This window comes from Chiloscyllium plagiosum, unplaced genomic scaffold, assembly GCF_037043375.1.
Source record: "Chiloscyllium plagiosum isolate Xiang-an unplaced genomic scaffold, Cpla_swu_hap1 HiC_scaffold_15, whole genome shotgun sequence".
NCBI lineage: Eukaryota > Metazoa > Chordata > Chondrichthyes > Orectolobiformes > Hemiscylliidae > Chiloscyllium > Chiloscyllium plagiosum.
The window spans coordinates 55113549-55137999 of record NW_028270153.1 but is presented as its reverse complement, the minus strand read 5'-3'; positions in this window follow the sequence as shown (position 1 = coordinate 55137999).

Sequence of the window (24451 nt, the reverse complement as noted above, 5' to 3'; positions counted from 1 at the left end):
TATTGCTTAGAATTGAAAGTACAAATGCCTGAAACATCATGACACTCATGTCAGAGGGACCCCTCAAATCTCCCAACCAAGAATGCTCACTCCTTTAGGAACTGCTGACAGAACATTTCACATTTTCTGTTGTTGCTCCAAAGCTGTTCTCTTCGCGAGTGATCCTTGATGCTCTATACCCAGCCAAGCAGAGCCGATGTCCTGTGTCCTCCAATAGGAATGCTCCAGTGCTGTCCCTGTCTGCAACATATGCTGTGCTTATTTGTGCTGTGTGGCTACCAATGTAACAACCTGACTATCTCCCTTAGAGACCTTGCTGAGGTGTAGATATCTGAGCTATGGGGATGCAAGAATCATGTTATTGTACTGCCTCAGAATGCAGACTCTCGCTAAAACATCTTTGTCTTCCTCCAGCTCCAAACCTTGTGTCATGTGACAGACGGAAGACATAAGATAGAACCAACACAGGGAAAGTGTTCATTATATTAATTGTGCAGATGCTCACATTCCAGTTTGTATGGACAGTAAATCAACATATATGAGCTCTGTGGTGATGTAATTTTAATTATCTCACCAGGCAGGTGTTACTCTGGAATCTTTAGTGATTAAATTTTTCAGAAATTATAAAAACTGAAACATTGAAATGTGCATCAAACTCATGTACTCTCCAAGTAGCACCAGTTTCCCACCAATGAACCGATAGCAAAATCTTGTCCTCACTTTCAATTCTCTCCTTAGGTACACCTCAGTTTACCTTCCAGATCTCCTCCAGCTCCATGTCCATTTTTTCCAGGTAATCATCTACTCTGAGGTAATAGCTTTACAATCCTCCATTGTGAAACATAATAGTTGTGAAGGTGTTAATGCTCGTGTTACACTGAGCTGCACTAAATCTAATAATGTGATTAGATTCCCTACAGTGTGGGAACAGGCCTTTCAGCCTAATAAGTCCACACAGACCCTCTGATGAGTAGCCCACCCAGACCCATCTCCCTCTGAATGATGCACCTAACACTATGAGCAATTTAGCATGGCCAACTCACCTGCCCTGCATATCTTTGGACTGCGGGAGGAAACCAGACCTGCAAACACAGGAAGAAAGTGCAAACTCCACACAGACAGTCGCCCAAGGCAGGAATTGAACCTGGGACCCTGGTGCTGTGAGGCAGCAGTGCTAACCACTGAGCCACCATGCTGCCCAGTCATTGACGAGATAGTCAATTTTTGGGGGGTACCTAAGGGAGCAGATGCCTTCTGTATAGTTCCTGATAAACCTTAATAATTATGCCTAGTAATTGTAAAGTGTACTTATAACTATCACGAGTAAACTATCTTGACGTGTAAGACAAGTGCCTTTTCCATTTAAAAACTGTCAGTAGACCATTATCTATAGGTGATAGTTAGGCAGCCCTAAACTAAGTATAGAGAAAAGACAATTGGTGACAGTGAGCTACCCAAACCACAATATAACATGCTGACAGCTTGGTTTCTGAAATTACCTTCGCTGATTCCTCAGCCATTGTATTAGGCTTTTGGAATAACTTTCATTGTTTCTCTGTCAAATCTCCATTTTCAAACATCTCCTCAGAGCTGTTCCCTTTATTACTTTAGCCCCACACCTTCATCCTCTAATTTCCCTTTTCCTTTCCAATTTTGCCTCCTGACAAAAATATTTTGAGATGTTGTGGTGAATACTAGAGTTGCTAATAGAACGGGCAGCATGGCACATTCTCCTTCTGTCTGCGTGGGTTTCCTCCCACAGCCCAAAGGTGTGCAGATTAGGTGGATTGGCTATGCTAAATTGCCCATAATGTCAGGGGATGTGTAGGTTAAGTGGATTAACTATGGGATGTGCAGGGTTACAGGGTTGGGTCATGGGATGCTCTTCAGAGGGTCTGTATGGGCCAAATGGCCTGTGTCCACATTGTAGGGATTCTATGATTTGTATATTATTCTTGATGTATACCAAAATGGTTAACTTATTTCTTGTTATCCAGAGGCTAGTCAGTGCTCAGTGGTATTCAAGACTTAAATGCAAAGATAATTTAAGACAGACTGAATTGGCTTGAATTGTGATGTGTGCACACAATCCTGCAGTGGGTTAGTTCAGAGATAGCCACTGATCATTTCAGATGGATGCACTTTCCTAGCCATTAAAGATGACAAAATTGTCCTAACAATTGCATTTTTCCTATTGTTTGGGTCATTGTGATAAAATGTCTGCCGTGCAATGCTTCCTCAGCCAGTTCATAGACTTCAGCTTCCATTGTAACTGAATTCTCTTTGATGCAATACTTCTCAGTATTTCCAAAATCTTTTTTCTATTCATGGGTGACCACACATTTAGAACAAATCTACTTTCCGAATAACTTATAGCCAAAAAAATGCAAATTTATTTTATTGGATTTATTTTTAAGTAAAAAAGCATTTCTTGCCTATGTTCTTTGTTTTATTATGAGGATTAAACTCCATGTTCAAAAGATTCAATAGTAGTGAAAAGGTAGGGGTTAAAAACTGCATGAATGTAAGTTTAGGGTTGTTTATTTGCCCATCATTGAAAATGAAATGCATAATGAACACAGATTTGAATACTTTTTAAAAAGTGATGATTTAGCATTGGATCAGAACAAGGTAAATGTTCATGAACAGGAAGCGTTGAAAGTAAAAGCAAGAACATTACAATGAATTTCCACATGGTCAAAGAGACTGTATGACTGTACTCTCCCAGTAGCACTATTTTCCCACCAATGAACTGATCTCAAAATCTTGACCTCATTTTCAAGTCCCCCCTTAAGTTCACCTCAGTTTACCTTGGCTGCTAGGAGCCAACTCCAGGCCACATTATCCCTTCTCTTGTTGATTTTCAACAGGGCCTTTACATGCATGGGCTGGTTCGTATCATGAAGTTGGAACCCAGCATTCTCAATCTGGCTAGTTCCATATTGGGTATAGGCTTTTTCTAGTCCTCTGTCATGTGCCCTACTCATCAACCTCAAGCTTGACTATTACCTTAGGCATGAGAGTCAACCGAGCCCTAAGAAAAACATTACTGGATTGACAGCTCTGTCTCTACGATCTACTCTGTCATCTGCACGTAAATAATGGCATTAGCTGTGATTCCACATCCCTAGAATTAACCTCTAATTGTGTTTCAAGTTTCTGCAATGTCTGCTATTGGTACTGTAATTACAAGTTTTTTAAACAAAGTGACAAGTTATTCAAGAATGACTGTTTTAAAAAGTGTCTTCATGTATCATGTTGTTACTATCAGGTTCTATGCTTCTATAAAGACTGTATGTATAATGGTTGAATAGGTAAGGAAGTACCTGGCATGGAGGGTAAGATGGGGTGTTGGATGTATAGTGTTTATGGAGGTTTTGAGGGAAAATGGGGTATGTGGGATGCATGTCCTAGCATGAGGCATTCAAGGGGTCATGCAGCAGTAGATGGTATGACATGAGGTGGTTTGGATGGAGCATGGGCCATATGGGGCATAAGATTATGTGAAGGACGAGAGCTAGAAAGCCTTACTGTTTTAATCATAACAGAGACAAAGTCCCACAGCACTACAACACACATTTTAAACAGCTTGCCTTGCAATCTCAAAACCGTTTTGGTTGCCTTTGAACTCTTTCCCAGGTTGGCTGGCCTAACTACAATCTAAACCCACTCCTCCCGCAATGAAAATTCCATCTTTGCTGCACGTTTTCCCATAGGCTGAACTCAAAGTTTTCCTGATTCCCAACATCCACCTTGTCCATGAAAATCTAACTTAGAACTGCATATTTCAAGGCCAAAAGTGTTAGTACTTAGGGCTACCACTGTCCACCAAGTACATGTTTAGTCAAAATCCTGGAGCTCCCACACTAAGAGTACTGTAGACCTGGTTTCACCACACAACTGTAATCGTTCAAGAAGGTGGCTGACCACCATCCTTGCAAGTCCAACTTTGAATAGGCAATAAATCATGGCCTTGGCTGTGATTGTACATCCCTAGAATTAACCTCTAATTGTTACACTATGCATATCCATCAAGCATCGATGGGGCATCACTGGAACCAATTTGCCACATACACTCCATTATGAAGATTTCTCATGATGCACTAACTTGCATTCCCTTCTATACCAGCAGAGGCAAGCCATTTGGACCAGCAACTATCTGTTCCTTCATCTAATTATATGCCTGTAGAAATTCCATAACATGAACGCTAATGACGCTGCAATTTTACATTTTGTTGCTTTCTATGCTTTAATAATAAGTGTTGCATTTTCATTTATCTTTAGAAGCACTCATGTCAATCCCATGTGACATTGTATCTAGATGGTAGCCAATTAAGTATTACTAGCTTAATGGGGAGGGGTGAATGACTAGAATTCCTGCAAAGCAGATAATGGTTATTCAGTCCATTGAATCTGCACCAACTCTCCAAAGAGCATCCACTTTATTACCATAATCCCGCATTTACCATAGTCAACCCATTTTACCTGCACATCATGGTTCAGACTAACATGGCCAACCCAACTAAAATGGACATCTTTGGATTGTGGGAGGAAACTAGGTCACTTAGTAGAAACCCATGTGGATACAGGGAGAATGTGCAAACTCTGCACAGACAGTTACCCAAGGATGAATGGAAACTGGGTCCCTGATGCTGTAAGCAGCAATGCTACCCACTGTGCCAGCATACTGCCCATTCACAAAGTGATTTTGTTATTCAGCTAAGTAATACAGAGAAGGGGACAGGGAATTGGCTTTGCGTTGGAGAGAGGGGCCATTTTGTATATTGCTGACCTAGATTTATTCTGGTGCATAGACAGCAGGGAGGAAGGCATGTTATTTGAACGTTGATCTTTGCAATCTTAGGAAGAGAGAAGCAGTGGGGCAGTTCAGCTTCATTTTTCAAACTGTCTTCTATTTCGCTAGTGACTGCTGAAAGCTGCTATTTATTTTCAGTGAGGGTGGTATGGGTGTGATTAGGTACAGATATGATGTGTTTGATTTAGGGAGTGCGAGTGAAGCAGCAATGTTTAGTTGACAACAGACAGTGGACACAGAATAAGTGGTCATTACTGGTGTATTGAGCACCTAATTAGTTTTTGCCATTTTCCCTTCATCTCCAACTTGCTAGAAAGTCCCACAATTGGCTGTTTGGATCATAGTTTTCCAAATGGAAAGAGGGAGAATGAGATAAAGTGCGGGTCTATTAGAAATGTGACTCTATATCATAGGCAGAAGTTTACATTCCCTCCTTGGCGTAGGCTGGCAAAAGTGGGGTTGGTTGTAAAATTGATTGGGATGACTCCTATCATATAATTAATGGCCACTTATGCCATTTCCTACTGCTAGTACTTTATCAGCAGTGACAGATGCGCACACCACAAGGTGAAGCTGCCAAATATATCCTGTGCGTTTGTGGCTTGAGAGCTTCTGCTTTTCAGGTACCCTGAGGCCCAGTACATGGTTCCCCCAGTGCAAAGTGTTGAGCCCACTCCCCAGCCTCACTCACTCCAACCATATAATTCTCCAGTTTGCCTGGCTGTTCCTGTTGAGATTACCTCTCCTACCTTGGAACCTGTTTTCCAGTCACACTTTCGCAGAGGGTTTGACTGTATTTCCAACAGTGGCCAGTGATCATGATAGCACTGTTGGGACTGAAGAACTGCCAGCCCTTTTGGAAGTGGGTATTTCTCAATGGCGGGGCTAGAAGCCATGGTTTGAGCCATAGTATTCCAAGCTGGCAGAGAGTTGTTCATCCCAACCTTTCAACAGGTGGTTGATCTACCACCTCCATGTACATTTTATTCTTACATAGGGTTAGCTCTAGTTTTGTTGATTTAATTGACATTCTGCTGAACAGTAAATTATTGCTCAATCCCACATTTAACCTCATTTTTCTTCCGTTTCATAAGCAACAGTTTGATTCTCATGAATTAGCAGCTCCCGTGTTTAATTAATTTTGGCTAACATAATGTGAAACTTCACTGTTTTCAATCTGACACCTTGTTATATTCGTAGTGGCACCTAGTATATTAGTATGTCTCACATTCAGTATGTCTATATAACTATAAGAGCTGTGCTCATAAGACCATCACTGTATCATCACATGTAATCTGAGGGTGTAAAGGTCTCAAACTCCATTTTAACACAGAGCACTTGAAGCATAACACACTACAAAAGAATGCTGTTCATTATAACTTAACTGCTTATGTCAGCGCAGACTCTGGTGTCCCTGTAAAGGTACTGTTTGTCTATAATAGCCAGCTATAATAGCATCTGTTGGATTATTCAATGCCATGTTATCCTTGCTCAGTTTCTCATGTCACAAGAGTAAGCATTACTGCATCAGGCAGAATACCCACCTAGAGGCAAGAATCATATTGGCTTGTGACACAGTACTTTTATCATGTAGAGATCCCACTATTTTTAGAAAAAAGTGATGCTTTGTTTTTCATTAAAGATAAATTATATTGAGCTTTACGTCTTCTTTCAGCATGAATAAATTAATGAGCTCTTTGCTAGGATTATAGGTGTTCATTTCTTCCTAAATTGCTTTTTTTAGTTATTCATGATCTACTAGATTGCTCTTACTTCAAATATCAAACATCGCACTATACCAAAAATTCTTAAAGTTCTATTATTGAACACTTAAAACAGATATCATGAAAAATATTCTCTAATCAAAGGGAGATGGATGTCTAGAATAATCTAATAAGCAAAGCAGCAGAGCGAAACATTGGACCATTCAAAATAAAATTAATATGGTGTCAGAGCGTTTAATGTGCCGGAGAAATGAGTTTCAATGGGCTGGAAATACCACAAGGGAAATAATTCAAAATGATAGTAAGGAATGGGACTATCTCAATTACTGGTTCAGTACACAAATCAAACATAGATAATGCAACATTTAACCCTCAATACCTTTATTGAAGGGCAGAATATAATTTTGGCAAATTATTTACGGCAGTGAAGGGTTAATTTACCAAGTGGTAACTTGCTTAAATCCTGGCAAGGTGGTTGGAGAATATTATCTTTTTATCCAAAGTATAAAAGATTTATGAAATATCTTAATGAGTAAGGGCATTCATGTGAAGAAGTTAAATGGGTTCAAGAGACAGAAGGCAATGATATTGTACTGGACTAATCTTTCAATGAGCTAAAATTCCAGCATGTTAGAGGTGAATTCAACAAATCTGGATATTTATAGTCTCCTATTTTAAAATGGCCAGGCAACCTCTGCACTGTTTTGAAAGCTTAACTGATTTTAGTAACACTCTATTCAGTTAGGAATTGACCATTCATCAACTCCGCTCCCCCTGCTTACCACCTTTCCCTCAGCTGGTTTATCTCAGTGGTTCACTTTTGATATCCTGGAAATAAGGGAAAGGCAATAAACACGTGTTCCAAGAACAATCCTTTTCTAAATCTCTTGGAAGGAAAACATTGAGGGATTGATGAAAAGACAAGTGGGGCATAAAGGGGCACAATAGGATTTACCTGATCTGACAAACTTTCTGGTAAGTTGTGAGAAAGTGAGAAGATATTGCAAGTAAAATTGGAAGTTCACAGATCATGAACAGTTTGCTTAACTATCTGGAGTTTAAAATCACACCATACCAGGTTATAGTTCAACAGGTTTATTTGGAAGCACTAGCTTTTGGAGCGCTGCTCCTTCATCAGGTAGTTGTCACCTGATGAAGGAGAAGCACTCCGAAAGCTAGTGCTTCCAAATAAAGCTGTTGGACTATAATCTGGTGTGGTGTGATTTTTAACTTTGTCCAACCCAGCCCCAACAACGGCACCTCCAAATCATAACTATCTGGAATCATTTCTTGACTCAGAAGAGAATTAATTCCTAAAATATACTCCAATATTCCTAGGACAAGTCCAAAGAGTATATGGTGGTTGGTTTGGCAGTGCTGAGGGCCAGGGGTGATAGGGAACCTCACCACTTTACTGTCCTGAATTACTTGCCCATGTTTTCCATTAGAATCCACTTTGTCACACTGCTGAAGAAAGACCGCCGATGTTATTGAAAATGGCACATAATAATGTTCTGTTTTTCCTAACTTCTCTTTTTTTTATAATCCATACAGTGTGGAAACAGGCCATTTGGCCCAACAAGTCCACATCAAACCTTTGAAGAACATCCATTCAGACCCATCCCCCTACATTTTCACTGTAACCCTACATTTCCCAGGGCTAACACACCTAACCTCCACATCCCTGAACAACCCACTTAACTTGCATATCTTGGGGGCTGTGGAAGGAAACCAGAGCACCTAGAGGAATCCCACACAGACACGGGGAGACAATGTGAAAATTCTATACAGACAGTCCCCGAAGGTGGAATCGAGCCTGGGACCCTGGCAGTGTTAACCACTGTGCCGCACCCAAATTATTCCTAATCTATAATGTTGTGGTTCTGTTCGCCGAGCTGGGAATTTGTGTTGCAGACGTTTTGTCCCCTGTCTAGGTGACATCCTAAGTGCTTGGGAGCCTCCTGTGAAGCGCTTCTGTGATGTTTCCTCCAGCATTTATAGTGATTTGTATCTGCCATTTCTGATTGTCAGTTACATAACTGACAACCGGAAGCAGCAGATACAAGTCACTATAAATGCTGGAGGAAACATCACAGAAGCGCTTCACAGGAGGCTCCCAAGCACTGAGGATGTCACCTAGACAGGGGACGAAACGTCTGCAACACAAATTCCCAGCTCGGTGAACAGAACCACAACAACGAGCACCCGAGCTACAAATCTTCTCACAAACTTTGAACCTAATCAATAATATTCCAACTTGATCACCATTAACTCAATGTGATTCCCAATTGTGGATAATATCACAGTGTCATCGAAAGTCTATCACTGGGAAAATACATTCAGCTTCTTAACCAAATATCATGTCAATAACTTCATACCCCATCCTTATCGGATTGGCTGGAGAGGGAGTGAGAGGGTGAAAATTCAACTGAAACTTTCGTCAAACATCAGCATAAGATTGGCCATAAATTGGATTTTAAAAGTTGGAACTGAGCATTTGAAATAGTACTGATGAGATAACGGATTTTTTTTCTTTCTCCCACAGAATAATTGACTATGCTGTTCAATTTCGACTATAGAGCATGCTGGCAAAGCTTTAAGGTTCTGATGAGATTAATTCGCAGAGAAAATTAAAATCCATGAATGCATAGAGTTCAGCTTCCAGTCACTTGCCAGCTAATCACCATTGTAATGTTCTGCTACCCGACAGTTATTTCTAACATATGCAACCATGTCACACATTTGCAGTTACTGACATTAGGTGGTAGCTCTAATTTGTTTCAGTCTGGAATACTGGATCCATGCAGGATCAGGAGACTAATTAAATATATATGACATCCAGGGTTTCTAGTTCCATGCTTTAAATTTAGAAAACAGCTTATAAATTAATCTTCTTTATTTCAAATCTGATTGATGGCTTAATCTTCAGGTTCTAATGTATTGCACTTGTAAACAGCAAATCAAGGAACAAAATAAAGGATGTGCTACGACTAAAGATGTGATCCAGGATGCATATAATGAGATCCAATGAAATGGCATTGCTTAAAGAGAGCATTCACATCTTGTTGCTAAAAGGTTGTGAGTTCAAGTGCCTCTCAAGAGATTTGAGCATCATGTCAGCTGACAATCCAACACATTACTGAAGGTGTGCTGTGAATTGAAATATGTTATACAGCTCCATTGTTGGTGGTGTTGCCTTTCAGAAAAGGCTTTAGATTAGACCCCACTTTTCTACTCAGGTGGACATAAAGCTTGAGCAGCCTAATAGTTGTGGGATATAGGTAAATTAATGTTACTTCTGCAGTTCTGCAATTATGATTTCTGATACAAAGTAAATGAACTCACATCAGTGTGTGGTTGTTTCAGCCAAGAGCTGAGTCAACAAGAATGGAAACTAAGTGGAGGAAATATATAATTGTTTTTGTATTAGCTAAAATTGTATGCCAGCATGAAACGTGATTGCAAAACAATGGTAGATATTATAGGCAAATAGATAAGATGTTGTGAGGGGATGAAGTTAGGCCAGATACGTAGGTATGAACATCTGTTTCCCACTTTTACAGAGTCACAGGAACAAACCCTAATTAAAGAGGTCATAGGGATCAGAGTGGCTTCGGGAGAAGCCCAGATGAAAAGAGTAGATACTGATGAAGAAAGAATATGCCTAACAATGACCTGCAGCGGGATGAGGTCAAACGGCCTTGTGAGGCCAGAAATAAACATTTTGTCACAGACAAGGCCGGATAAGACAAGAGATAAGCAAGAGTGGTGGGACCAGTCTTAGGGAAGTGGAGGATGTAAACGGGGGGGGAAACAATGAAATAAGAAAAAAAAATGTAGGAACCAAATTATATAAATATCGAGAGTTTGTTGAATTTGGTGTGTGTATATCCTCTGCCTTGCTTGGCACTGGACATCACACCCACTTGCAAGTGTAAAAATAAAGGACACTACTGATTCAGATTTTGTCTCAGACTGCAATTATTGAAGTGTTTGAGCTTTGTTTCTCACATAGTTAATTTAACATCAGCATTGAATGCTCAAACTCCAGCTATGCCAGTCAAATCAATCCATGGGGCTATAAGCGTTCCCATTTCAGTCTCTCATCCTTTCTCTAGGTCATGGTTTATTTCAATTTCTCCTGTTGCAACCAAACTATTTAAATAAGATGCATTGTAGAGCCATAAAGTTATTCAGCAAGGAATCAGATCCCCTAGTCCAACCCGTTCAGCCATCCCAATCTGACCTAATCTCATTTGTCAGCACTTGGACAATATCCCTCTAAACCCTTCCTATTCATGTATTCATCCAGATGCCTTTTCAATGTTGTAATTGTACCTGCCTTCACCTCTTCCTCTGGCAGCTTGTTCCACCCTCTGTGTGAAAAAGCTACCCTTCATTTTTTTTGCCTTTTTCACCATAAACCTATGCCTTCTATTTTTGGACTCCCGATATTAAGAAAAAGATGTTGGCTATTTACCTTATCCACACTCCTTGTGATTTTATAAACCTCTCTTAGGTCACCCCTCAGACTCTGACATTCCAAGGGAAAAAGCCACAGCCTATTCAACCTCTTGCTATAACTCAAACCCTCCAGTACTGGAAATATCCTTGTAAGTATTTTCTGAACTCTTTCATGTTTAACAACATTCTTCCTATAGAAAGGCAATCAGAATTGTATGCAGTATTCTAAAAATGGCCTCACCAATATCTTGTACATCTGCAATATGACATCCCAACTCCTATACTCAATGTTCTGACCAATGAAGGCAAGTGTATCTAAAGCCTTTTTCACCACCCTATCTACTTGCAACTCCATTTTCAAGGAGATGATTATTCTGATCTTTACTCAACATGGACAGCTATGTGCTGTATGCTATATGTCTCATTAAACAGCACTGACAGAAGACTGAAAAGGCTTTGTAGAACACTTTTATCAAGATCACCAGTTTGATTCTGATCCTCTGATTGCCTGCCATTTTGAATCTCTGCCCCACTCTCTAACTTTTCTGCCCTCAGGCTCTTAATTAAAGCTGAATGGAACCTCAACAGTCACTTTATACCCTTCCAGACTCAATGTTGAGGACAACAATTTGAGATCATAATCATTGCCTCCACTTTCTTGCAGACTACTAATCACTTAATCACTCTTACCTTCCACATATCACAGACTGATGCTTTTGCTTTAACCACCTATCACCTCTTTTCCCTTTGTGTGCATGTTTAAAGTGTCTCTAACATTTTTCAATTCTGACAGAAAATCAGCAATCTGAAACATATTGCTGCCCAACCTGAGCATTTCAGGAATTTTCCACTTTTTACAAAAAATTCTAATTTCTAGCTTTCATGTGCTTGCTTTTGTCAGTGAATGATAATAGGGACTGTAAAGGACAAAGTTAGCAAATGGGCTATTATTCACTATGAACACTAATTGCCTGTGAACATCTTCACAATTGAAAAGCTTTTTGCCTGTATTTTATTTCACTTCAAATTATTAACAGAATTAAAAACTATTCTGAAAAAAGAATCTAAATCCCAAACAATCAAAGGAACTACTTATTAGTGGAAGTGTAGACTGCATGTTTGCCTGAAAGGACAATAATAATGTTGTTAAAGATAAAAGGCACTTAATGTTGTAATTGGTTGCCCATTCCCATCATACCATGCAATACCACTGCATGTTCCACTCTACATTTGTAAACATTTCAGCAATTTATGCAAAACATCATTTTAATCTCGAAGGCACATTTTGCTGTCACTGTTTGGAAAATGTATTAACTTGTCTTTTCTTTCTGCTGGTGTTGTGGATCACAAAATGAGCAGCTAGTGTCACGGGTTCCCTTTTCACTGTGCCAGCAATAATGACTGTGGTGCGGAGACTCAGACAGAGCTATCCTGGGATGGAAGCTGAAACATTTTGATATCCGCCTGTACAAATATTTTTCTGACCTGTTCTGGTGGGCATGGCCCTAATTAAGTCAGTTTCAAGGCCTTATCACTGTCTGTTCTCCAAACGCTCACACTTGCTAGCACTAACTTTCTGATTCGTGGTCTTACATGTTTGCCTGACTCTCAATTTCCCCCATCCGCTCTCCTTTGCTCATACAGCTCCACCTTGATGTGGGTGTGGACTGGGGTGGACAATGTCAGAAGTCACATGACTATTGTCCAACAAGTTTATTTGAAATCACAAGCTTTTGGAGCGCAGCCCCTTTGTCAGATGCGGTGAGAGGGAAGAGTACACAGACATAGAATTTATAGGCAGAGAGATCAAGGGCAGAGAGATCAAAAGATCATACAACTGGTATGAGTGGAGTGTCAGGGTGACAGCTCTACCTGCCTACAACTCCACCCACCACATTCTTCGTCCACCACCATCCCCCTACATCCCACCTCCAGACACCCTCACTTGATCTGGAGTCAAGACAAGTTTCCTTAAAAATGGGATTAAAAAAGGAAAAATATTTTCTGAGAAGCAGAGTTCTAGAATTTTCTATTCCTGAAGCTGACTCTTTGTACCTGATATGACTTTCCAGGATCAAACCTGAGCAAATGCTGCAACAAATACTGTGAAATGAAGATGTGCATTTATATGTCACCTCAGGACATCCTAAAAGCTTTGTGGCCAATGAAGTGCAATGTTGAATTGTGTGAAAATTTTAAACATGAAGCATGAATGGTCATTCTGTACGCAATGTGCTGGTCACTATTAATGCTCAATTACATTGTATTGTCAGTTTTGTCGCTTTAATTTCATGTTACTTCGTTTAAAGCATTGAGATTAGCTGTTCACGAAGAAGCTTTATTTTTTTTTTTTTTTTTTTTTTTTTTTTTTTTTTTTTTTTTTTTTTTTTTTTTTTTTTTTTTTAACCCCCACACTACCACCTAAGTGCGGTAGTGCTTATTTTATCCCCAGCACCCATGGTGTGTGTGTGCAGGTGTGAGACACAGTGAAAGACACAAAGTGCACCAATCTTTATTCAATTTCCACCACCAGGAAGATAGGAAAACACCCGGGTGGCCAGTGACACACGAAGAAGCTTTATAAACCTTTAATTGTTATTGCTTAGGGATGGCCCCATATCATTGATTTCTTTCCCCCTAATGAGCGAACTCTTTAACTTGAATCATTATCTTTGTCTCAATGAAATTTATAAATTAAGTAATTAGAATGTTGCAAGTGATGTATATGCTGCCATTAAGCTTCATGCAAGCAGTTCCAAACATGCTACATCTTATGCAGCACAGCTCTGTGCATCTTAATGAGGCAGATTCATAGAAAATTTCACAGCTCTGAATGTGCTCCCTTTATATGGAGAATATGTCAAAATATCCATCAGCTTGCTTTAATAGACATTGCAAAAGAAAAAGGTGTATTAGTTCTGTGATGCTTTTTGTAGCTTAGTGCTCTTTGAAGGTTTTCCTGTCAGACATCCATCCTGTGGGAACACTTGGCTGCATATAAAGCAGAATTCGTTTAATCATAGCTTGCAATTTATTTTCGCATGGATTTTTTGACGAGGTAAATTGGAGCTGGAAGTGCAATGGCGTTAACTTAAACTTTCACGTTATTCATTCCTGGGGATGAACCAAAATGCATTGCCCCATTTGCCTTTCCATTGAGAAGGTGATCAGAGACCTTAATGTTGAACTGTTACTGAAGGAATGTGATACAACTGTTCACCTTGCTTCTTTACTTCAGAGGACATTTGAGTGTCCCACTTGTGAGCCACATGTAAACAAAACTAAAGAAGGGTCACATGTTTACTTTATAGAGAACTGTATTGCCTTTGAGAATTATTCTGCTTTCAATGTTACTCGCAGTGCATAGTAAAATATTTAGAGAATTTGAAGTCAGGAAGTTGAATTGAGTATTGATTTCTCTGCTATTGAACTCCTTCTCTATAGTCCTCCTTTTACCTCAGTCAAGGATTTATCAACCTCCCACAATATGCTTGACAGGGCCTTCAACTGCATTGGGCACACTTCCAATATGAGTACACTTACCTCTTCACCTCCTTCCCAAAACAATGGTAGGGTTGCTTTGGTCCTCACTTTCCACTCAACCAGTCTCCACATTCAATGATCAAGAAATCAATACTCAATTCAACTTCCTGACTTTGAAATTGTTAAATATTTTCCTATGCCCTGCGAGTAACCTTGAAAGCAGAATAATTCTCAAAAGTCAATATTTCCGCCATGTTCAGTAGAATGCCAGCAAACACATCTCCCTTCTCTCATCAGTTGTCAACCTTCTGCTGGGAGTGCTCTCTTCATAACACCTTGGTTCATTCTCCTGAAACTCATAACACATCCTCACAACACTCCCCATAGTACCTTCCCGTGCAATAACAGAACGTGCAACATTTGCCTATTCACTTCCTCCCTCTTCACTATCCAAGGACCCAAACACACTTTCTAAGTGAAGCAGCACTTCCCTTTTATTTCTTTCAATCTGGTCTACCATATTTGCTGCTTGAAATATGGTCACCTTTACATTGGCAAGACCAAAGCAGACTGGGTGACTGCTTTCAGGAAGACCTCTACACTGTCTGTAAGAGTGTTTTTTTTGTTCACTCACATGATGTAGGCAGCTCTGACTAGGCCAGCATTTATTGCCATCCCTAATTGTCTGGAGGACAGTTAAGAGTCAGCCACATTAGTGTGGGTCTGGAGTCACATATTGGTAAGAATGACAGATTTCCTTCCCTAAAGGACATTGGTGAACCAGATGGGCTTTTTCAACCACTGACAATGGATTGATGATCATCATTAGACCCTTAGTTCCAGATTTTCTTTCCTGAATTCAAATTCCACATCTGTCGTGGCAGGATTTGAACCCAGGTTTCTGGGACATTTCTGAGTTTCTGGATTAACATCACTGGGACAGCATCACCGGGACACCCACACCAACCAACCCTACTGCCCCGTGGCCAATCACTTCAACTCCTCCTCCCACTCAGTCAAGGACATGCAGGTCATGGGCCTCATCCATCGCTGCAGCCTAACCACCCGACGCCTGGAGGAAAAGTACCTCATCTTCCACCTTGGGACCCTCCAACCACCTGGCATCAATGTGGACCCTCACCCACCTTATTCCAGAACCAACCTTCGAACTTAGCACTGCCCTCATGACCTGTCCTACCTGTCCATCTTCCTTTCCACCTATCCGATTCACCCTCCTCACTGACCTATCACCATTACCCCCATCTCTGCCTACCTATCACACTCTCAGCTACACCCTCCCACCAGCCACACCCTCCTTCCATTTATCTCTCCACCCTCTAGGCTCCCAGCCCCATTCCTGATGAAAAGCACATGCCCAAAACATCAATTCTCCCACTCCTCGGATGTTGCTTGACCTTCTGTGCTTTTCCAGCACCCCACTCTCAACTCTGATCTCCAGCATCTGCAGTCCTCACTTTCTCCCTTCTGGATTAATCGTCTAGCAATAATACCACCAGGCCATTGCATCCCCTCTAAGAATCACCAAGACTTCCCAGTTGCTTGCCGTTTGAATACACCATATTGTTCTCATGCTAACATTTCTGTTCTAGGCCTGCTAATAAGACCCACTACAGTCATGTCATCAGAGAACTTAATGATATGTAGCTAGGGAATCCAGCCTTAGTCATAATTCTTGTAAACATACCAATGGTTTCTATATCAGGAATAACCAACAGAATTAATTTCTATTGCAGAAGTAATAGTTAGATTATGTAATAGACGCCATGATCTCTGGGGGCCATAGTTTTGCTCTCTCGTTAGAGAGAAATGATTAGTGAGGAGTTTAACCTGATGGTCACCACACCTCAGATGAATGTGAAGTCAGGACTGATTAACCTGCATTTGTGCCATTATTTTGCTACTAATACTGTGCACATTCAGGTAAAGAGTGATTAACTTTACCTTCTTGACCAGTTTTCCACCATTAGACCTATTTATTGCTGTTCATCAGCCCCATCCTAGTCCACTTCGGGTATCATTAACCAAATAGCCTCCCTAATGTTGCCATACCTTCTTGCATTGTGATTGAAGGCCTGCCAGTCATGATTATAACTGGGACAAGTTCTTGTCTAATGACTACCTCTGATGGCGAATTCATCTTGTCTCCACAAAACCAAAATATGGTAGATGGAGGCCTACTTTATGGAGATGGATTTGTGAAGTCTGGAGATTTTCCATCTCCAATTCCCATCTTCTTCACAAAAACTTAGCCCAACATTTCAGATCAATGACCTTTCATTAGAACAATCATTAATTGTGCTCTGTTGTGAAGTGCTCCTGCTAGTATTGTTTGTTCTGAATACATGGTTTGAGAGTTGAAACCTCACTCCAGCACCTTCAGCACATAACATAGGAATGTGAGAATGATTAAATTGTAGACCTGCCCCATGGAACTATTCTCCTTGCACACTGGTAATTTTCCCTTAAACATGATCACAAAACCAACTTATTGGCTAGTGTGTGTGTTATGGAAACAGAACTTCTTAACCCCCTATTACCTTCATTTACTGTCTATAATCAGTGTTAAGTTTTAAAAATGGAATAGAGGCATTGCTAAAATTTTCCATCTTGAAGTTGAAATATGGTGGTGAGCATCTTTAGATGATGCCATATCTGCCAATGCCTGGTCAAGTTACCTCATGCAATCATCGGTCATTCATTTTGTTATCCATGCAAGTGAGATGTTGTCTAATTCACAGAACAAATAATGTGGTGAGCAAGTAAACATTCTCACCACGGGCAGGATCTGCCAAGGTCAAAGATTCTGGTGCCATATTTAAAGAGCAGCTGCACACCATTTCATTCACCAAGGAGCAGCGAAATCGAGGTTTCGGGCAAAGGCCCTTCATCAGGAATAAAGGCAGTGAGCCTGAAGCGTGGAGAGATAAGCTAGAGAAGGGTGGGGGTGGGGAGAAAGTAGCATAGAGTACAATGGGTGAGTGGGGGAGGGGATGAAGGTGATAGGTCAGGGAAGAGAGGGTGGAGTGGATAGGTGGAAAAGGAGATAGGCAGGTAGGACAAGTCCGGACAAGTCATGGGCACAGTGCTGAGCTGGAAATTAGGAACTAGGATGAAGTGGGGGAAGGGGAAATGAGGAAACTGTTGAAATCCACATTGATGCCCTGGGGTTGAAGTGTTCCAAGATGAGACGTTCTTCCTCCAGGCATCTGGTGGTGAGGGAGCGGCGGTGAAGGAGGCCCAGGACCTCCATGTCCTCAGAAGAGTGGGAGGGGGAGTTGAAATGTTGAGCCACGGGGCGAATTGGTTGATTGGTGCGGGTGTCCCGGAGATGTTCCCTAAAGCGCTCTGCTAGGAGGCGCCCAGTCTCCCCAATGTAGAGGAGACTGCATCGGGAGCAACGGATACAATAAATGATATTAGTAGATGTGCAGGTAAAATTTTGATGGATGTGGAAGGCTCCTTTAGGGCCTTGGATAGACGTGAGGGAGGAGGTGTGGGCGCAGGTTTTACAGTTCCTGCAGGGGAAGGTGCCAGGATGGAAGGGTGGGTTGTAGGGGGGCGTGGACCTGACCAGGTAGTCACGGAGGGAACGGTCTTTGCGGAAGGTGGAAAGGGGTGGGGAGGGAAATATATCCCTGGTGGTGGGGTCTTTTTGGAGGTGGCGGAAATGTCGGCGGATGATTTGGTTTATGCGAAGGTTGGTAGGGTGGAAGGTGAGCACCAGGGGCGTTCTGTCCTTGTTACGGTTGGAGGGGTGGGGTCTGAGGGCGGAGGTGCGGGATGTGGATGAGATGCGTTGGAGGGCATCTTTAACCACGTGGGAAGTGAAATTACGGTCTCTAAAGAAGGAGGCCCCATCTGGTGTGTTCTGTGGTGGAACTGGTCCTTCTGGGAGCAGATACGGTGGAGGCGGAGGAATTGGGAATACAGGATGGCATTTTTGCAAGAGGTAGGGTGGGAAGAGGTGTAATCCAGGTATCTGTGGGAGTCGGTGGGTTTGTAAAAAATGTCAGTGTCAAGTCGGTCGTCATTAATGGAGATGGAGAGGTCCAGGAAGGGGAGGGAGGTGTCAGAGATGGTCCAGGTAAATTTAAGGTCAGGGTGGAATGTGTTGGTGAAGTTGATGATTTGCTCAACCTCCTGGAGGAGCACGAGGTGGTGCCAATGCAGTCAAGAACGCCTCATCTTCCGCCTCGGAACACTTCAACCCCAGGGCATCAATGTGGACTTCAACAGTTTCCACATTTCCCCTTCCCCCAGATCATCCTAGTTCCAAACTTCCAGCTCAGCACTATCCCCATGACTTGTCCGGACTTGTCATGCCTGCCTATCTCCTTTTCCACCTATCCATTCCACCCTCTCCTCCCTGACCTATCACCTTCATCCCCTCCCCCACTCACCCATTGTACTCTATGCTACTTTCTCCCCAACCCCACCCTCCTCTAGCTTATCTCTTCATGCTTCAGGCTCACTGCCTTTATTTCTGATGAAGGGCTTTTGCCCGAAACGTCGATTTCGCTGCTCCTTGGATGCTGCCTGAACTGCTGTGCTCTTCCAGCACCACTAATCCAGAATCTGGTTTCCAGCATCTGTAGTCATTGTTTTTACACCATTTCATTCACTCCAAGCCAGGAACTTCCTGGCTGCCTGTGGTGGCCACCCACCGAAGCCGTCAGACCGCCAGGAAGTCACAGCCCGCTGTAAGCCTACTGAGGCTGCATTGCAAATCTGTCTGGACAGAGTCATCAAGAGAAGGTCCATACTGCAGATGGGGGAAGCCATCCCATCTGAACAGCCCAGCCTAGGAGCAGATCACAGCATGGACCAGTGCCACCAGCTCACACAAAATGGATACCAGGGAATGCTGAAAGAGAATGATTGGCTTCCTGCACTGTGCAAGGGCAAATCACGCCATTCTCTGCCTGTTCCCTTAGGGGCATCCCTCTGCCTATCCCTGCCACAGCACAGACATCTCACAAAGGCTCATTACCTACAAGCTTCCTTACCACATGTGCTCAAGTGAACACAGGAGTTCAAACTAACTCATCCTCTCAGATCAGCTTTCTTACCTATTGCATTTTCTACTCACTCATTGGGGGTGGTACACTGGCATGGTACGCTGCACGGTATACAATACTGGAGAGGGGAGGGGGTGGAATTGGAGAGATAGGTTGTGATTGCTGATTAGTAAAGTACCCACAGCCTTTGAAGAAAGGGCCATCAAGTTGGCCAGGAATACTTTTACCATTGCCATGGCAACAGGTAGACAGGAGAGGACCAGATGCCCAGTGAGCAACTCCGTGCTCTGCTCTTCTCAGGGGTACATTAAGGCAAACACTTTGCTCCATGCCAGCCATTCTACATCCTCGCCAACTTCTTTGCTTCTGCAGCACTGTGCCATCCAGCCTCAGACCCAGCACGTCAAGGCACAGCCCTTCAGACCTGGCTTCACCTCAGAGGGCACATAGCAAGGCATTTATCTGCACCCTCCACCAGCTCAGTGACTAATTAGTCTCAGGGACACAAGGTGACTCTGACCTGGCATTCAGACGACTACCAGAGACAAAGCACCCGCTGTGCCCTAAGGAGAAAAAGTGCCATTGTTCTCAGCCGTAAGGGACACGGTCACCCTGCAGGGAGAGCACAGTAATATGATGCAGGGGTGCCAGAGGCCCTCGGTAGAATGGAACAAAGGATGGAAAAGTCTGTCTGTGTTCTCACTGCTGCAGTGGTTCTGGCTGTGAATGCTTGACTGTCTCCAAGGAAAGGATGGCAGCTGCCTTACAGACTCAGATCCAACAGAGCACCCAGAGGCTGCTATAGGTGTATGCTGACCAGCCCACATTACTCTAGACTTTGCAGCACGGCATCAATGGTGGGGTGAGAGGGAGATGAAGCACCTTGACCTCATTCCAGGTACCTCTTCTTCTCAAGCATCCACAGTGAAGCGAAACAACAGAGAGGTGCATTGGAACTTCTCCTGAGGACAGTACAGAAATGCAACACCCCCTCTTCAGGGGGTTCAGGGCAAATCAATTACACCCAGAGTGTAATCAGAGCAACCTGTCATCAATCATAGTGAACAGAAAAAAACCTCCACTCCCTTAAGGTGCAAATCATTTGTGACCACAATTATCAGCAACCTGGGATTGATTCCAGCTTTGGGTGACTGTGTGGAGTTTGCATATTCTCTCCATGTCTGCGTGGGTTTCCTACTACAGTCCAAAGATGTGTAGGTCAGGTGAATTCACCATGCTAAATTGCCCATGGTGTTTAGTGCATTAATCAGAGGGAAATGAGTCGAGGTGGGTTACTCTTCGGAGGGTTGGTGTGGACTTGTTAGGCCGAAGAGCCTTTTTCCACACTGTAGAGAATCCAATCTAAAAAGATAAGAGTCCACAGTGTTTGGAGGAGTATATTTGCATTGATAGAAATCATGGAGCCAAATTATTTACAATATATATTAATGACTTTGATGGACAGAACATAAGAACAAGGAGCAGGAGTAGGCATTTCAGCCCCTCAAACCTGCTTCACCAATTAATAGCATCATGGCTGATCTCACCTCAGCCTCAAGTCCACTTTCCTGCCCACTCTTTATAATCTTTCAACCCATTACTGATTACAAATTTGTCTATCTCCTTAAATTTACTCACCACATTCTGGAATATTCCACAGATTCATAACCTTTTGAAATAACTAATTTCTCCTCATTTCTGTTTAAGCAAGGCTCTGTGCTATAGCCAAGTTTGTGATTGCACAATGATAATGGGAAGGCGAGTAAAGAGGATGATACAGAGTCTATAAAGGAATATAGACAGGATTGGTGAGTGGGTGCAAACTTGGCAGCTGGAATATAACAAGGCAAAATGTGAGGTAAAGCACTTTGGCAGGAAGAACAGAAGAGTTAATTTTTATTTAAATGGAGAAAGACTGCAGCATAGAAGATTTGGGATCCTTGTGCATGAATTATGAAAATCTAGCTAAGAACTTCAGCACATAACAGGGAAGGCAATTGGAATGTTGGCCTTTATATGAAATGAGGCAGGGAGGAGGGACTTGGGGGAGGGGCGTTGGAGATGTGATAGGTGGAAGGAGGTCAAGGTGAGGGTGACAGGCCGGAGTGGGGTGGGGGCGGAGAGGTCAGGAAGAAGATTGCAGGTTAGGAAGGCGGTGCTGAATTTGAGGGATTTGACTGAGACAAGGTGGGGGGAGGGGAAATGAGGAAACTGGAGAAGTAGGCAGGTGCTGAGGAAGGAGATGTGGCTGTGGTAGTGAGTCTGTTTGAGAACGTGGCTGAAGAGCTTCTGTGCAGAGGAGATGACCTGGGGAGTGCAGTGAGAGAGGGACTCACTGAAATCCTTGTAGAAGGAGGAAGAGAGCTTCTTCCAGGAAGGCATCCTCTCTCACTGCACTCCCCAGGTCATCTCCTCTGCACAGAAGCTCTTCAGCCACGTTCTCAAACAGATTTGCTACCACAGCCACATCTCCTTCCTCAGCACCTGCCTACTTCTCTAGTTTCCTCATTTCCTCTCCCCCCACCTTGTCTCAGTCAAATCCCTCAAACTCAGCACCGCCTTCCTAACCTGCAATCTTCTTCCTGACCTCTCCGCCCCCACCCCACTCCGGCCTATCACCCTCACCTTGACCTCCTTCCACCTATCGCATCTCCAGCGCCCCTCTCCCAAGTCCTTCCTCCCTACCTTTTATCTTAGCCTGCTGGACACACTTTCCTCATTCCTGAAGAAGGGCTTATGCCCAAAACGTCGATTCTCCTGTTCCTTGGATGCTGCCTGACCTGCTGCGCTTTTCCAGCAACACATTTTCAGCTCTGATCTCCAGCATCTGCAGTCCTCACTTTCTCCTTTAGCTTAAATCAGACAAGCCACCATTCAGATCTCACCTGGAATACTATGAACAGTTTAGTCCCCTTATATAAGGAAAGAGGCTGCCCACAGAAGATTCACTAATTTGATCCTGAGTATAGAAGGATTTTTCTCTGAGGAGAATTTGAGTAGGTTGGCCTTATCCTTGTTGCAGTACAGAAGAATGAGAGAAAATCTTATTGAAACATGGAAGGTTCTTAGAAGATTTGACAGAGCCGATGTGGAAAGGTTGTTTTCCCTAGTGGGAACAGAAGACACAATCACAGAGTAAGGATCACAGAGTCATCCATTTAAGATGAAGATGAGGAATTTCTTCTCTGAGTTTAGTGAATCTGTGGTTTTCTTTACTGGAGATTATTGTTGAGGCCGAGTTGTTAAGTTTATCAACAAATTTCTAATCAGTAAGGGAACTGAGGCTTATAAGGTTAAAGTGGAGTAAATGTTTATCAGGTCAGCTATGACCTCATTGAATGGTAGAGCAGACTTGATGGTCTGAATGGCCTACTTCAAGTATTATGTGTTATGGGCAAGGTGGAAATTGATGCAGAAGTGGGCTCTTCCAATATCTCACATCAATAATGAGTTGAGGACTGTAGAATATCATAGAGGTCTTACAGAGCTCCCTTAAATGCTCTACTAACAAAGAAATTAAGAGCAGTTGTTACTTTTACAGTTACTGGGATGGAATTGCCACTTTGACCACTGGTCCTCATCCAGCAGCCTGTCTACCATCATGGAGACTCAGTTAACCACAGGAACAAACAAAACTGGAGAAGCACAGGTGTGTAACATGTAACCGAAGTTTTGTGAAGTTATTGCAATAACTCCTCCCAGTTCACCTGCCCCTTAAGTTACTGCCCCCGATCTATAGTTGTTATGATGACTTCTGAAACGGTTTGTTTTACGTTGAACAGGAATAACATAAATACGATAAAAAATTGTTTTACATAATTCGAGGAATGGAAATGATAGAAACTCTTAAAACCACCAACCAACTGCCTGGACTATTAGATCCAAGCGGACCCTCACAGTGTATCGCCTTTCCAGGAGCTACCTATTCTTGGAGCTCACTGTTAAGCTCTTGCCGTTGACTGCTCACACAGGACTGCGGGGTTTGGCTTTTCAACTCTGGTCCCCGGTGTTTCCCTCCCGATTGGAACGTTTCTCACTAGTCAAACCGGTTGTGAGGTCATCGGGTTTAACTGCCCTTGGGGTTGGCTCACTGCAGCGTGTGTGTTGACCAATCAATGACTCATCCCGATCCGAGCAGATTTCTGCTGTCTCCATGGTTGGGTTGGGGTCGGGGTCTGACTGAATCATGAACCTCACATAGAATCCCAGTCTTTCCTGCGAAAGTCTTTTCCTACAAATGAATGTCAGAGTTAGTTATGAAGGAAATATTGGGTAGAGTTATGACAATAGGACATCTTGAGTTCTCTTTGACACTGATTCCCACTCATTTGTATGGTGGCATCTAAACTTGCAGATTTTCTTCCAAACAGCTTTCTTTTGACATAGTGACTTTTGTTCCTGCTTCCTCCTCTGAACTCTCTTTCAGTTGCTGCTGTAGCAGTTAGTTGTCTTTGTTACCTTTGGGCAGCTGTAGGATGATCACAAAACAAACTGCTGGATGAATCTCAGCCATTTTCTTTCACATTGAGTTGAGATGTGAGAACAAGAAGTGTATGTATATAATCTGAGTAAAGGGACTGTTCACTCCTTTATCTGTTAATTCTCAGGTTTTGTCGTCAGAGGCTAGCCTTGCATCAGGCTGAGGCCCCAAACAGGACATGTGTGAAGTAGACTTATTCAGAAAGTAGAGGCATGGGATACAGGGAAATCTGGCTGTCTGGGTACAGAATTGACTGGCCCACAGAAGACAGAGGATGGTAGTAGATGCAAAGTATTCAGTCTGGACTCGGTGACCAGTGGTGTTCCAGAGGGATCAGTTGTGGGACCTCTGCTCTTTGTGATTTTTATAAATGACTTGGATAAGGAAGTGGAAGGGTGGGTTAGTAAGTTTGCCAAAGACACCAAGGTTGGTGGAGTTGTGGATA